Below are 17,324 nucleotides of genomic sequence, written 5' to 3' on the forward strand. Positions count from 1 at the left end.
AGCGATTTTCCTGATAACCCTAGAGACACATAAAGGTGAATGTTATGTGAGATTAATCGTTATTAGGTCGTAGTAGTTGGATCCTAAAACTCTATATCTTTCACATGCTTTGTATTACTTGTTTTTATGCTTTATATTATTTGTTTATTAATTTATGTCTAGTTTATAAAACCAAACCAAAATTTTTATGTCTCTAGATAGTCTATAACGCATAGTACTCCATCCTTCCCACTAGAATATATACTTTTCTATTTTGGAAACTTTTTTCCCTCTATTGAGATGAGACTCATTCTCCAATAACGCTACATTATACACTTTTTCTTTTTATCTCTCTCTTATTTTATCAATTTTGCATTAGAACTCGTGCCCATCCCAAAGTGCATATTCTTGTGGTACGGAAGGAGTATATGATAGCCAGTTGCAATTTTATTTCATGTGTTTGTGTAACACCCCGAGTTTTCGTGCATAGATTTTTGGAGTATAAAAAAAAAATTTGGACGAAGAGATGATTGAATCTATGTTGCTCATGTTGAGTTGATTTTTATATTGAGTAAAGAAATTAAGTTATGTTTGGTTCTTATACCATATGGAATTAAAGTTAAGGAATTTCAAGTTTATAAACTTCAATGGTTGGAGGAAGAGAAAGGAGAATGACAAGAATTTCACATAAATAGGCGTGCAAGTGTTATTGGAATTTATTCAAAAGAAGAAAGGTTGGAGGTATACCTTACAATATAGGAGAACTACCTTTCATGAAAAAGATTACATGGATATTGGTGTTGGAACAAGTAGAGAAGATATAGCTACTTTACGAAAGAAATTTTCCTAAGAAAGCTAAATGAAGTAAAGAAACAAAAGTAGGGATTTGCTAAATCTTCATTGAGGATCCTCTCTACACACATCTCGATTCTTGATTCCCACTCCATGCCAAGAGGTCAATTAGTAGCCTCCTAGAGATAGCATGAGTTGTCCCTCAACCTGCCAAGGAAATTCCCAAAAATAGTTAGATTTCTTCTTCAACAAAAACCAAGGGATAAGTGTTATTCAAGAAAGTGGTAAGGAGCCAATTAAAGATCTTGCAAGAGTGTTTGCAAGGAGACAAGGAATAAGATATCTCAAATATTCCAAAAGTGGATGTAATGACAATTGGATAAAGAATGGTGAGTCATCCCCTTGACCTAAAGAGTGAAAAATCCTTTCCCACCACATGGTTAATTAAGGGACTTGATCACCAAGCATAACACCTTCCAAGACTTTCACCAAGAAGGCAAGGAAGCCTTTATCAAGATTCAAAAAGAGAGATGAACAATTAGCTCAAAAGGGAATTTGGTATCTTCTCCAACAAGCCAAGAGTTGTGGCTATATATAGAGCCATACCACACAAGTTCCTTCACCCTTAAACCACCCCCAAAATTTGAGAAGGAGCAGCAAGAGGGAGAGTAGGACTCGGCATCAAGCTGCGGAGTTTCGGCAGTCAAGAGGAGCCGATAACTAAGGTAAACTCCATCACTCCTCAACATCATTTTAGCAGATTAGCATCCACATGAGTTAAGCAACATAGCAAGCTCTAGATGAGAACTTAGAAATCAAACTTGGGAAAGATCAGTAGCATTACCATCAAGAACACTAAGAACTTAAGCTATTATCAAGAGATACAGATCACTGCAATAGGTCTTACAATATTAAAAGTCAAGCACCAGAATCCCCAAACAAATGATAGTAACGTTGCTGCCGGCAAGAATCAATTGAACTAGATAACAAAGAGTAAAGAACTTAGCTTTAGGCTGAGACCGGCGGGCTTTCCGGCGACGAACGGTTGACGACGGAGCCTCGAAAGGCCACCGCGCGGGCTCCTCGGTGGCGGGCAGCTTCGGTTGTGCGCTCACGGGGGTGGAGCAGGCCGGCGGGGCATGAGCTCAACAAAGAGGCTCGACGGAGGAGGCGAGCGGAAGGGAGCAGCGACGGTGGCAAGGACAGCCGCTGGACGCCAGCTCGACGGGGCAGCGACGCAGCAGCTCCGAAGGCGAGGATCTCCCCGGCAGCGTGTAGGACGACGGCGGCGGCGGGGTTTGAGGGAGGAGCTGCCGCTGCGCTGAATCCCTAATTTGGGGATTTCGAAGTGTAGAAAGCATGAATGAGATTGAGGGAAAATTGTAGACGAGAGCTGGAGGAACGGCTGAGTGGGACCCCGGCGGGTCTGTCCGGAGGCGAAGGGAACCGGCGACCGGCGAGAGACCGTCGGGAGTGGCGATCTCGCCAAGAAAAGAAGAGAGAATATGGAGAAAATGGATTGTGGAAGAGAGGGAGTTGACCGATGGAGGTGTATGTGGTCCTTGGTGGACTAATTATGTTGGGCCACTTAATTAATTGGTTTGGGCCTTAGTATTTTCTTTCAAAGTGAAATAAGATGGACTCAGAAGAGCTATTAAGAAAGTGGGCCAATTATTTTAGGGGGCGAGAATAAGTATGAATTTTGGACTAAAAAGATGGAATAACCTTAGTCAATCGAGAAGTTTCAATTACCTCAAGTTGGACTAGTCATTAATATTTTTTTTTGCCGTCAAAATTTAAGGAGATGGGCCTAGAGAAGTGTGGTGAGGAAATCAATTATTGGACCAAGAGATTGGTTAGATTGGGCCGAGAATCAATTAAGTTTGGATGGAAATAAATTACCATGATGAATGGACTTGTTTAATTGTGGAAATGGACTCAAGGGAATTTAAGTAATAGTGGGCCAAGAGTTTTGCTTGTTGGACTGTTGCAACTAATTGGAAGTGGGCCGAGATGTTTTAAAGGAGAATGGAGCATGAACCAAGATTAAATAATTGGGCCAAGAATTTCTTAGAATGGATTGGAATTAATTTAAGGATTGAGTTGGAGCTCAAATGATTAATTCCCGAATAATTTACTAAGTTTCGAAGATGGAAAATATTGAAGTTGGAGAAGCGAATGGGCGGCCTTAAGAAAATTCAAAGAAAGAATTTAGAGAGGGATTTTCCATGAATCTATACTTTATTAAATAAACACCCAAGTGTCTATTTTCGAGAAAATAGAATATCCCTGAAATTAGTAAAAAGAAAAATCAAACCTTATAAAGTAGTGAAGCCCAAGGTAGGATTAGAAATCCTATGAGCCGAGACTAAGATATAGGTGCTATCCAATAGGATGCATGCATTGTTTTCTCAAGAGAAATATTTCAAGTACTAATTAGCGTGTTACGCTATTTAATTTCAAAGGATATTTTGCTCGAGGGCAAAGTGAGGCCAACACGAGAGTTGTTATTTGGAGATAAGCGTATCAGGTGGGCTTTCTTTTAATATCCAGCACTATAATGTGGATATAAAGCAAATACTTGTGAAATTATGAAAAATCATCTTTTCTCAAAATGAAGCAGTGATTATTTTAAAGTTGTTGTCATGCCATAAAATGTTTGTTTTGAGGCCTATCTGCTAGGGGCTAGATGCCTGCGGGTTTTGGCGATGCCAGCCTGAGTTTAACGAATTCGGTTCCCAATAGGACCGCAAATCCTGTTCGGAATAACGTGCACGCGAGCCGTGAGCCATCAGCTGTTGGCCGGCGATGTGTCCGCTGAAGGTGGCCACCTTCACGGTACACGATTCTCAGATAAGGCGAGGATCCAAAAGAACTTAGATTGATCAATCGAACTTTTAGCTCACACAAAGAATTTAGTATGCTCGGGCCTTTTAAGAAAAACCCCCGTGTGATACTGTGGATGGATGACAACTATATATATTGTACGTTTGTTTTCGGTATGTGTCCACTGAGTACTCCTGTACTCAGCCCTGCATGTATTTATAAATGTGCAGATTAAGCAATGGGGCGGAGGTGTGCTGATCAGAGTCGATGCTACTTAAGTAAATAAGTGTGGATCTCTCGACGCTTCGTGTCTTCATACGCGACGTCGTTATTTGGACTTTTTCCGCTGCAGCTTGTTAAGAGAGAATATAGTAAACTCTCAACATCGAAACTCTGATTCATTTTGATGAAATGCTATTTGTCATTTAAATCCTTGTAATCGAATACTTGGATCCTATCTTATGATATTGTTTGACTTTTCAATGTGCAAGTTCCATTTCCATTTCTTCCTAATTCCTTTAAATCCTTTTATTAGTCGCGATTTACCCGCTTTCGCTATCCTTAGCAAAGTGCGGTCGTGACAGTTTGATATCCTGTAACTGACCTTTAACTATAATAGATGTCTAGATCTACCTTGTATACTTGTAAGTATTTTTAGTGCTAATAAAAAGTGTATCACCCGACCAATTGCAACCTACAAATACTGGAAAAATGTCAAACTCATAGCATTTGCAACCAAAACACCAACCTCAAACACTAAAACTACAAAACAACCGATGTACCTAGAATAACTCACCACTCAATTCGCGGAGTTACTGCAACAGAGCCTTGGTTCAATAAGAAGCAAACCTTCCCCATCAACCAAGACTCGTCACCCCGAATCAGTGGGTGAAACACGGTCAAGGAAAAACTCGATGGGGAGAATTACCCACTGTGGGCCAATCTCAGGGACAGGGCGATAGGCGGAAATGGACTAACTTCTCACATAGATGGAGTGTTTGAACCCCTCCCAAAACTAACCCGACGTACCAACCATTCCAGCAAGGAGACCATTGAGTCTTCAATTGGATTATCAATAATATTGAGAGGGATCTCATGAATGAGGCTCATAATACGAGTGTAAGGAAGCGACACCGATCCCTTACAGATGTATGACTGGCACATACAAATGAATGCCATCAAGCAGGACAGTATGCCTCTGGAAGCATTGTGGAACAAGCTTCAAACTCATTAGATTTCAATCGATCGAAGAGAACCAACCCAATGGAGTATCCATCTTAGATAGAGAAGTACAACAAGATTGTACAATTATAAAGATTGTACCAATTCTTGACAGCGTTAGATGAAAAATGCGAAGCGGTAAAAAAGATATCATCCGACGAGATCCATTACTGTCGGTTCGTATAGCTTACAGGAGAGTACGACGAGAGTCCACCGATGATCAAATCTCTTGAATTGGAGCAGGAGGCTCCACAAGACACATACCAAACTCAAGCGTCGGCTCCGGACTGCAGCTTTGGACAGGTTGTTCCGGCCACACCAGGTGCTATCAACATGCCATGGAATAAACAGACCGATGAGGACAAGAGACGTCTAATATGCTTGCACTGTGAAGGGAAAAATCATACTAGAGAGGGGTATTTCCTCATCAGATTTCGTGAATAGTGGGATGACATGAAAAGGGCAAGAGTAGCCAAGTGTTACGGACTCAATTTCCACATTTGGTGTGGGGTATATAGATTAAATAGGGTCTCTCTCCTAGCAAGCTAGTCTTTGGAGATGAGTTCTCCCGTTTGTTCTGTATCAATTGGTGGTTTCATTGAGAACCAAACTGCTAGGAGTGGTGGTCGGGCAACGAACACGTCGTGACCAACGAGTAAGTTTGGCCCACTCGGAGTGGTGACCCACGGAGTGGTGGCCGGGCGAAGAATCCGTCGTGACCAACGTGGTCGTGATGATCGAGAACTCGGAGTGGTGGCTCACGAAGTGGTAGCCTGGCAAAGAACCAACCCTGACCAACATGTTTGTGACAAATGAGGGTGTTGGCCCTTAAAGGAGGGTCGAATATTACGGAATCAATTCGCACATCTGTTGTGAGAACAACTGGCGTGGGGATATAGACTAAATAGGCTCTCTCTCCTAAGAGGCTAGTCATTTGGGATGAGTTCTCCCATTTGGTCTATATCTTGAAGGCGGCGAACAAGGGTGGACTGTAGTTTCTTTCTTGAGATGTTTGTTTCATCTATTTTGAATTTTTGTTTATTATCTAGTGCATTCGTTGTGTGATTAAGAACTACTTATCATATTATACTTCTTGGTTGTATTATCTCCGTGGATTTGGTAGACCCGAGTTTCGTGGTTTTTATCCCTTCATGCTGAAGAGAATTTTCTACATAAAATCTTATTGTTGATATTTTCTATTATCGCTTCTTATTATCATATCATTAATTCGACTACATTAAGTGCTAGTATATTGTGCTCCTAACATATTCGTATGAATTGGGGAAGTTTGTTTACTCCCGCGTCTTAGAACTAGGCCACTTCTCTCAACGGCATCTATAGGAATAAGGAAATACTTGTTCGAATCTAGAAATGTAAAAGTATTTTGGTAGAATGGTTTTGATTACTAAACTAATTATAAGAATTAACTAAAATACACTTAGTAATTCATTAAACAAAGAAGATTGTGGCCCTATTATTCATTAGATAATTTAGTGAGCTATTCATATCTTAATTCAATTTCATGTGAAACATAACCTTGAAATTTAGTGATAAAAGTATCTTAATTAGCGTTTTTAATCTATGCGAACCAACATCCTCTAAAAGTTAGTGACTGGATATATATATGTTTCAAAATGTAAATGTAATGTGATCTGATATGTACAAGACCTAAACATATATTGCTCCCTCCGTCACTGAAAATTTGTCACCTATTTCCTTTTTCATCCGTCGCTTAAAATTTGTCATCTTTCACTTTTATCATTTTTGGTAGTGGACCCCATATTCCACTAACTCATTCCTACTCACATTTTATTTTAAAATTAATATATAAAAGTAGGACCCACATGCCACCAACTTTTTCATCCCACTTTATATTACATTTCTTAAAACTTGTGCCGGGCCAAATGGTACCAAATTTTAAGGGACGGAGGGAGTATATGTTTCCATCATTTTAATACTCCCCCCGTCTCACAAAGATTGTCTCATTTTTCCATTTCGGTCCGTCCTACAAAGTTTGTCTCATTTCACTTTTTAACATTTTTGGTAGTGGACCTCATATTCCACTAACTCATTCAATACTCACATTTTATTACAAAACTAATATAAAAAAGTAGGACTCACATTTCACTAATTTTTTCAACTCACTTTTCATTACATTTCTTAAAACCCGTGCCCGGACAATCTTTGTGGAATGGAGGGAGTAATCAGTGATAAATAAATTAAATTCAAGTTGTAAATTGCATCCAACATTTACTCATAAACAATTAACAGCGCAATGTAATACAAAATCAGTAACAAATACACGAAGTTGAGATATTAATAAGTTTACTCACCTCTGCACTATTAAATAAACTCCCTGGAAAGACTATAATTTAAAAACCAGATACCATCATACCATAGAATTTGACTCAGTTGTGAACATTAAGGGATGTATGGCTGAAGACGATCCGGGGGGGACTTTTGTAGCTAGTTTCCCAAGAGTATTCATTGTCTGAAATCATCATAGGTCTACCTTCAAAAACTTTCACTTCTTCAAATTCATCTTTGACAATATTTTGGGACAGCCTAAAACTTTCCAATTCGGTAGCCACTTCTTTCATAGTTGGTCTCATTTTCCCCTTCAAATTCAAACTTCTTTGCACAAGACTCGCAACTAGAATCATCTCTTCCTTTATACCCTGCTCCAAAATTTGAGGATCTAAAATTGTGTCTAGGCAGTTTTCCTCCATGCAAGTAAGAAATCGTGTTGCTAGGCTTCTATCATTATCCGTTTTGTCCAATGATATCGCCCTTTGTCTCCAAAACTATACACACCACTCTTTCTGTGAATTGACTCGATTGGAAATACTCGGGATCTAAATATCCAAATGTCCCTTTGACTAAAGTGGTTAAGTGAGTCTAATCTGTTGCAATTGAGCTCGAAGTTCCAAAATCGGATTCTTTGACAACATATTTCTCGTCTAGAAGGATATTACTAGACTTGATGCATGTCTCTGCGATAGATAGGTACGGAAGATGCATAGTGTAACTATGCAAGCACCCCAGCATATTTGCTGCGATTTTCAAAAGCATGTTCCATGAAAATGGAAATTCATTATTGGGATCATGAATAAGACCAAAATGTCTCGTTTGGCATGAATTCATAGACAAGCAAAGGAACCTCAGTCTCCAAATAACACCCCAACAATCTTATGACATTTCTGTGATCGATCTGCGATAATATCGCCACTTCACTAATGAATTGTTCTACTATTGTATAACATTCCTTTGTAGACCATGCCTTGGTCTCCCTGCCCAAGAATTTGATTTTCGTTAAAGTGATCTGTAGCTATCTCCAACTCTTTTGTGGGGAAACTTTTGTTTTTCAAAGCACACCTTCAATTGTTTGTTGTTGCAGAGCCCACTGCTTCGTTTGAAGAATTTAATTCTCTTCAACCATTTCTCCTTTCACTTTTGCAACGATTTAAACAACCAAAAGTGGACAACATTTCACATACGAGTATTTGCGAAAATGACATAAATAATCAACTTACTACGAGAGATTTCGGCCTCGCAACAACCATTATCAATCGTTGAACGGTTAAGGCATGCTTGGTACAATGGAATGGAATGAGGGTGGAATGGAATGAAAGTTGGAATGGAATGAAGATATGAATGAAATGTCAATTTCCTTGGATTTCCTTTGCATTTTCATCCATTCACTCATTCATTCCATAACACCAAACAATTGAATAGAATGAAAGTAGGAATCACATTTCATTCCACCATTCCATCCATCATACCAAGACAGTGTTGTATCAGGTTCCGCAATTTATTTTTTCTTGAATTAATTATTCTAGGAAAAAGAATAATTAGGCGACTATATACCGTGCTCGCGAATTAATTAGGAAAAAACCCAACAACTAAATAATTTTCCCATTCTTGTTTTAATTTCAGCCCAACAACTAATTAATTACGATTTCAGCCCAAGTCATTTATTTTTAAAACATTTGCCTAAATCTCTATCAAAAGAAACAGCCTGAGTCGAACTACTATATGCATGTTTTAGAATTTAAAATATACACAAATTTTGAAAAGTTTAAACTACTCTATGAAAGAAAACAACAAGAACCATAATGAAAGAGAAAGATGATTTGTATTGAATACTCAAAATAGCATAACCCTGTTTCATTTTTGTTGAAGAACTCAGAAAACAGACTCTGCATACTTATACTGCAACTAAGAACAATCTAGAATCTTTCTCTAATCTTATGCTAATCACAACTGAAACTTAATTAATCCTTCTTCACTGAACCAGCTATCAACACATCCTTCCACGTCCTCATCTGGTCCAGCTCCGTACAGTTAACGGCATATTCTTCAAGCTTCACTCCAGTGCGGTTGATAACATTATTATCTCGTGCACTCGGTGGTCCCGCTTCAACATGTGCCAGCTCACCAGGCAACGTGCCTTCATCTCTTTCAAGACCATTCTTCACTTCACCATCATCTCTAACACTCTATGCATGTTTTAGAATTTAAAATATTTTTGTATAGGGACGTTTTCAATTCTTTTATCTATTGTATCTAATTACAGTAAAAGAGAAATGATCAAAGTATAACTAATCCGCATAACTTAAGAACACGAATTTAGTTCACTATATACTCTAAAATGCGGAACACATGCAAGGCGCGAACAGGCTGAATTCTTAACATGCATACGTACCTAACTTACATGGTCAGGTATTTTTGGTTTGAATTCATTCTATGCAAGTTCGATAAGCATGACAGGGACTGGCTGAATTATGTTGTGCTTTTTAAACATTTCATGTTTAACCACTCCATGATGGTTCAAATTTATGTTCAATTCGAATACTTACATTACAAAAATAAAACTTAAACCGGGAGCGGAAATATAACAAAATGTCAAGTACGAATCATCATTTAATTTAATTCATCAGGTCGTAAACTGCAATTTAACAAAGTAACGAAAATCAGTAACTAATTACCTAGGGTACAAAACTACAAATCTAAAAAGTCCACAACTCATAAAAGGAGTACACAGAGAGCGCTACGAGTTTAAGTCTACCATAAACAGTTCTGTATTATGGAGCACTTTCGAATAACACTAAAGGAAGTGTGTCTAATAATGATGTTGAAGCATTTTTATAACTCATAGGCCATGTGTATTCAATGTCCGAAATCATCGTGGGCATATCGTTGAAAGATCTCACATCTTCTGATTTAACATTAACACCACTCGACATACCACACATCTTTAAACTTTCCAGTTCAGTAGCAACTTCTTGCATCGTTGGTCTCATTCTCCCTTTCAAGTTCAAACATCTCTGTGCAAGCTCAGCAACTAGAGTCACCTCATCCTCTCTTCCATTCTCCCGAACTTGAGGATCTAAAATTGTGTCCACGCATGCAAGGAACCGTGTCGCTAAGCCTCTTTCCTCTTCTGTTTTATCAAGAGATATTGGCCTTTGCCCTGTGAGAAGCTCGACAAGAACTACCCCGAAACTATAAACATCGCTCTTTTCTGTGAATTGACTTGATTGAAAGTACTCTGGATCTAAATATCCAAAGGTCCCTTTAACCAGAGTAGTTAGGTGAGTCTGATTTGTTGAAACTGACCTTGAAGTTCCGAAATCAGATACTCTGACAACATACTTTTCATCCAGAAGGATATTACTAGACTTGATGTCCCTGTGATATATAGGCACGGAAGCTGCATAATGTAAGTAAGCTAGTGCCCCAGCTATATCTGCTGCCATTTTTAAACGTATGTTCCATGTACATGGAAATTCATTGCTCGAACCATGAAGTAGATCGAAAAGTGTCCCATTTGGCATGAATTCGTAAACAAGTAGAGGGACCTCAGTCTCCAAACAACACCCTAGTAGTTTGACTACATTCCTGTGATTTATCTGCGATAATATCACTACCTCATTTATAAACTGTTCCAATTGATTCTCCTCAACCAATTTCGATTTTTTTATCGCAACAATCATACCATCATATAACATTCCTTTGTAGACAGTGCCTTGCCCACCTTGTCCAATAATTCTATTTTCATTAAAGTGATCCGTAGCTACCTCCAACTCCTTTGCGGGAAGAACTTTTGTTTTTCCAAATTCTCCTTCATTAGTCTGTTGTCGCAAGAGAAGACCACCATTTCGTTTGAAGAATTTTTCTTTTCTCATTTTTTCTCTTCTTTTCTGGAACACTTTTTGCAACCAAAAGAACACAGAGATTAGAAGCGAAAACCCCAATCCAGAGCCTATACCTACATGAAAACATACTCGTGAGAAAATAAAATAAAAAAAACTTCACAACTAAGTGATACTCATGATCTGCATATATGATAGTGTACAATATACTCTTATTAAGGAGTTAATATACTAATATTTATGACATAATGTTAAGAGAAAAATATATTAAATGGGTTGATATGAGAGACAAAACATTATTTTGTTACCTGTCAAGATAATCATCTTGGTTTTGGATGGCGGTTTCTGAATGCAACCTGTGCCGTTTTTCTTCCCATCACCGATATACCCTTTTGGACATGAGCAGTGAAACGTACCAAGCTCATTTTTGCAAGTGGAAGTTGAGACGCATGTATTAGTCGTATTATCAATGCATTCATCAATATCTGCTCGAAACATGTGCAATATCAGCCGATTGATCACTAGTTCTAATTTCATACTCCCTCTGTTCTTTGTTAATAAAGGCGCATCTTTTCGGCATGGAATTTAATAATTGTGTCTTAAATGGTTAGTGAATAAAGTAATAGAGAATAAATAACAGAGATAGAAGATAGAATAGAGAAAAAGAAAATTAAATGATTACTTTTTGCTAAAAAAATAAATGACTAAATTAACTTGTAACATACCAAAATAGTAAAATGACACAAGTTTAATGCATAATTGAAAAAGTAAGAGAGATAGAAAGAAAAAGCTTTTAAATATTATTCGGGGTGAATGAGGCACACCTTATTAGAGAGAAAAGAGTTTCCAAAATTAGAAAGTTCATACTTTTCAGAGACGGGCTAAAAAAATATTCATACTTTTCAAGGACGGAGGGAGTATTAAATTTATACTAAAATGTGAATAAAAGAAATTAGTATGAATCTATTTACCAAATGCAGTAAAAGATAAATGAGACGATTATTCACGGACAGAAAAGAAAAAATGAGATAATTATCTGCGGACGGAAGGAGTATGTATATATGGGCCAGTTTCCAAATAAATCCTTACACTCCCTCCGTCCGCTAATAGAAGTCTCATTTTTTTATTGACACGAGTTTTAAGAATTTGTTTGACTTTGTAATAAAAAGTGGTAGAAAAAGTTAGTGGAAGGTGGTGGGTCCTACTATTTTATATCGGTTTTACAATAAAACATAAGTGAAGTGAGTTAGTGGAATGTGAGGTCCATTTGTCAAAATGATAAAAATGAAATGAGACATTTAATGACAAATAAGGAAAAATGTGACGTTTAATGGCGGATGAGAGGAGTAATTCTTAAGCATAACAAGGCAAAAGATTAGATTATAAACCTTGACACCCTGGATTGAGATAAGGATTGCCTTTGTATCCTTTGGAGCAATTGCAGAGGTACCCTCCATGCGTAGAATCAAAATCAACACAATCAGTGTTATTTCGACATGCGTACTTAGCCGGATCCTGCCGTGCTTCTTTGCAATTCACGGTTCCAATCCTCCAATCCAATGCCATGCTCGGTTTTTTCGTTAACAGATTATTATCTGGTGTTATCCCCGTTGAGTTATCCATAAACCAATATGTAATATAAGCACTGGTAGGAGAATGACGATCTGCATCTATTTCTTTAATGTATCGAACAAAGGCATAGCTGCATGCAACATTGCTATATGTCCGTCGTCCAAAAAGATCGGTCAAATTTGCTTCAAGGTAACTCGTACCTTGCAAATGATCCAACACACATAACTATCTGCCTGCTTATAACTTGAACATTTTCCAAGTGATTTTTTTTACTACTACTCCCTCCCTACTCCCTCCGTCCATGAAATATTGTTCAAGTTTGGCTTGGGACAAGTTTTAAGAAATGTGAAAAAACGTGAGTAGAAAAAGTTAGTGGAATGAGGGTCGCACATTTATATATTAATTTTATAATAGAATGTGCCTGTAAAGTGTTAGTGGAAAGTGGGGTTTATTTACCAAAAAGCAAAGTGGACTTTTCACGGACGGAATGAGTAGTAAATTTATTTTATAGAGAATGTTCATTGTTTTGCATATGTAGCGTATGAGCAGGTTAATTAAAACATTAATTGAACGTTACCTCTTGGAATTGGTACTCTACAACAACCAAAAGATGTAGTTCCATAATTGCATTGTGCTCCAATCACACCCCTGTCAATCCAACTACCGGGGCACATCGTTGCACAGCTGCTGCGAATAATACTTTGTTTGTCTGATCCAATAACCGCGACAACCATATCCTCGCAGCCAATGGCGCTGATCCACTTTTCATCTGATAGGCTATATTGCGTTTTCAACAAGTCAATTGTCAATCTTCGCTCCTCTGGCTTGGTAATTCCAACTCCATTGTAGCAAGTTGAAGCTACGTACATATAGTTGACCACAATTTTTGATGAGTTCAGCTCGACGATTTCAGTATTTAAGTTACGGAGGAAGGGTTTAGCAGGGTTGGTGGTCGTGTTGCAAACAACTTCGAAAGCTGGCTCCAAGTAGCAATTTAGGCCCACACCAAATGGAAATGGAATCGATACTTCCCCACATTGATCTAAGCATCCAACTTTGGCAATTGAACTAGAAATTGCTGGATAAAGCAAAGTAGATGAGACATGTTAGCGTAACAAGTGCGAAAATGAAACGTCTCACTTAGGCGGGGACGGATGGAGTAGTATACATTAACATAAACTAAATCTAAAAATTATTAATTTAGGCCTCCTTTCTTGTTTAGTTGAGGTAGGAGATCCACCTAGATTGAATACGGAACCCCTCTCTTAACAAAATACACACATGGTCCGTTCGGTACACACAATTGGAATTGAATTGAAATTACAATTTACTAAATTGAATTTAAAAATCCAAATACTTTGTTTGGTAAATATGATAGGAAATTGAATTCTACTGTGTGTATGACAGTGTAAAAATGATAGGAAATTGAATTGAATTCTACTATGTGTGTGTGACAGCGTGTGTTTAACTAGTGTGTGTTTATGTGTGTAACTGTGTGTATGAGTGTGTGTGACTGTGTGTGCAATTATGTGTGACTGGGTGATTAAGTGTGTAACTGTGTGTGTGTATGCGAATGTGTGTGAGTGTGTGACTGTGTGTGCGCGCGCGAATGTGTGTGAGTGTGTGTGGGTGTGAGTGTGCGTGTATGACTATGTGTATGTATGTGTGTGCATTTGTGTGTAACTTTGTATATGTATGTGTGTGACTGTGTAAATTTTGTACATGTATGTCTCTGATTGTGTGTGTGCGCGCATGCTCTATTTAAGTAGCGTGTGCAAGTATCATTTTTCAACTATTTTGAATTTTAATTTTTTACTTTTGATGTGGAATTCAAATTGAGAGGAATTAAAATTGTAATTCAGTTCCAAATCCAGATATCTTGTGATACCAAATATCGGATTTGGAATTGAAGGCTCAATTCTAATTCCAATTCCAATTCCAATTCCAATTCCGTGGTACCGAACGGAGCCATAATGTTTTCATGATTTGGATGTTCCCAAAGTGAAAAATTCAGTTCGTAAAGCACAGCTTGTGATTGAACTATCTAGTTAACAAGCTTTGGATTCGAATACATTTTTTTTTTCTCTTTTTACACCTTTACGGATACATATAAATTATGATCTTTGTTTCTCAAAATCTAGTACTCCCTCCGTCCCGCTTTAGGAGTCCCGGTTGAGTCGGGCACATGTTTTAAGAAAAAAGTGTATGAGTGTGTAATAAATAAATATTGTAGTGGATGTTGGGATCCACTTTTAATTGAGCGTCCAATATATAAATGTTATAATGGATGTTGTGACCCACTTTTAACACTTTTTTATTAGTTGTAGTGGATGTTGGGACCCACTTTTAACACTTTGTAGGCATTTTTTATTAATTTATCTTAACTGGGACTCCTAAAGCGGGACGCTCAAAATTGATCAACCGGGACTCCTAAAGCGGGACGGAAGGAGTATTTATTAACCTGGGGTGTGATCAATTGTTAACTTTTGTAAGTTGCTAACTTGTTGACTCAGTGCATTAAAAATGTCAACACATAATTTTGTTGGACTTCAATATAATGTGTGGATATTAATGTCACCGTGTTGACATTTTGATGTCACCGTGTTGACATTTTTAATACACTATATTGATGAGTTAGCAGAGTTAGCAATTTAAATAGTTAGCAATATAACGCACCCCAAACCTTATTAACCTACTGTAAAATTGTGCATTTATAATTGGAAAATAAATAGAAGTAGGGAGAAAAGAAACAAACTTTGGCATCCACCCGGTAAGTAAGGATTTCCGTCGTAGCCTTGAACGCAGCGACATGTCTATCCTCTCTCACTGTAATCATCATAATCAATACAAAAACTCTTGTCATCTCGACATGCATAAGTTACGGAAGTCTTAGCTCGGCTGCAGTTCCCGGTACCAGCAACCCAGTCCAAGCGCACTACTGGTGGCCTTGATGCTGATGCCCAATTATCATTTAGCAATGCTGTTAAGTTATTCAGGTAGTACAAAGGATATGAAAATACGGTTTTAGTTTCATCTTGATCTTCCTCCTCCTCTTGGATGAAGGCATAGCTACATGGGAAAAGCTTTTCACGTAGTGATTGTCTGCTCAAGTCAATTAATTCTGCTGATACAAAACTGTTGAAACCTGTGAGTTGAAATCAAATTTTAGAAATGAATATACTCCATACGTACCTCATTAATTGGCACCGGTTGACTTGGAAAGGGTTTTAAGAAATAAATTGAAAAGTGAGTGGAAAAAAATTAGTGAAATCTGAGTCTTATATATCAATTTTATAACAAAACGTAAGTGGAATGTGCACTTCATTATCAAAAGTAGTAAAAAAGTAAGGATGCTAATTAATTGGGCCACGAACGGAAAAATTTTTTAATGACAAATAATGTGGAACTGAGCAAGTAAAATTTTGTATCATGCATGATTTAAAGAAAAATAGTCTTAAATTATACTCTATTATGTGTCTCATTATGATTTGTAAAGTAAAGTTAATATAAAATGTAAGTAAAATGTGAGTACTATTTTTATAGACTAGTTTTGTAATAAAATGTGAACAAAATAGTTCATGGAATATGGTGTCCATTAACAAATACTCCCTCCATCCTACTCAAGATGTCCATATTCTTGAGTGACACATAATTTCAGAAGGAGTAAAGTAATTAGAGATTGACATCTTGAGTGGGATGGAGGCAGTACTACAAATCGAGGCATCCTAAAATGGAAAATTGTAACACATGTAGGGAAAAAGAGAGTAATTCAATTATTTTTCTGACTCTTAATTTTACACTCCTACTATAATTTTTCCACAAAGAAATGTACATGTTCTCTCTATATTTTTAGAGAAAGGAAAAGAACTTATGTAGTCTTGATAATTACCGGGAAATATTTCATGGCAACAACCATTAAATTGGCAATTCCCGATGCCGCCGGTATTATTCTTGTACGCGCAAAACACCGAGCAGCCACCAGTGTAGGAACTTCCATCAGATAGCAGCACCATGTCATCACACCCGATGGCAGTGACCACGTTTACAGATGAAAACAAGAAAGGAGTTCCCGTCAAGTTTACACTCATACGATGTTGACTGCCTGTGGACGAATCATAACAAGCAGAAATCATGTAGGGGTTTTTGAGGCGAATGTAAGTTTGATTAAATTCAATCACTTCTTTCTTCATAATAGAGAGGTAAGCTCTTGGAGGGTAAGTGGATGTATCGCATTTAATGTTAAAATATGGGTTGAGGCTGCATTTTTGGCCGACTCCGAATGGATATGGAATCAGTAAATCTCCACACCGATCCTTGCAACCCGGTTTGGCCTGTAGAGCGGCTGAAAATAGAGGTGAGAGAAGTAGGAAAATAGATATTAGTTGCAGAGGATTCATATTGATCATGTTAGTTGATTGAATGCTCTCAATTGTACAAGTAGAAAAATGCCTGGCTTAAAATATCTCTCAGTACTTGACTTTTGGAGTGAGAGGACTTTGACTAGTACTTAGGCACCGACTTTTTAAGGAGTCCTTCCTCCGTCTTCACGTAGGAGGTAAACGGAGAATAAAGTAGTAAGGAAAAAGGTACAGAGATGAACAGAGAATAAACTATTTTTTGCAAAAAAAAAAGAAATGGCTCAAATACAGTGAGACAATCCAAAAAAGAATACGACTCAGCCAGTGGCGGACGCAGGAATTTTATGATGTGGGTTCCAAACCAGTATTCCTAGTACTGTGGTATTTTTTAGCGCCGATGACTAAGAGAATCAATTATAAA

General features: G+C 37.7%; 1 long non-coding RNA gene and 1 pseudogene across 2 annotated transcripts; one reads left to right on the forward strand and one right to left on the reverse strand.

Annotated features, from left to right (window-relative positions):
* Positions 1–672: 672 nt before the first annotated feature.
* LOC125188330 (uncharacterized) lies at positions 673–4,087 on the forward strand. The gene is made up of 2 exons (XR_016130158.1): positions 673–3,301; positions 3,828–4,087. It is a non-coding gene; the product is annotated as an uncharacterized LOC125188330 (long non-coding RNA).
* A 5,634-nt stretch (positions 4,088–9,721) lies between these two features.
* LOC125188328 (wall-associated receptor kinase-like 2) lies at positions 9,722–16,981 on the reverse strand (annotated as a pseudogene). Its single transcript, XR_016130840.1, has 6 exons — positions 16,435–16,981; positions 15,301–15,690; positions 13,123–13,623; positions 12,362–12,745; positions 11,282–11,458; positions 9,722–11,089 (listed from the first exon to the last, which is right to left on the reverse strand). The product of XR_016130840.1 is annotated as a wall-associated receptor kinase-like 2 (transcript).
* Between the last annotated feature and the right edge of the window lie 343 nt (positions 16,982–17,324).

The sequence above is a fragment of the Salvia hispanica genome, chromosome 5 (assembly GCF_029641045.1).
Source record: "Salvia hispanica isolate PSC_SH4W2 chromosome 5, Shi_PSC_v1, whole genome shotgun sequence".
Classification (NCBI taxonomy): Eukaryota; Viridiplantae; Streptophyta; class Magnoliopsida; order Lamiales; family Lamiaceae; genus Salvia; species Salvia hispanica.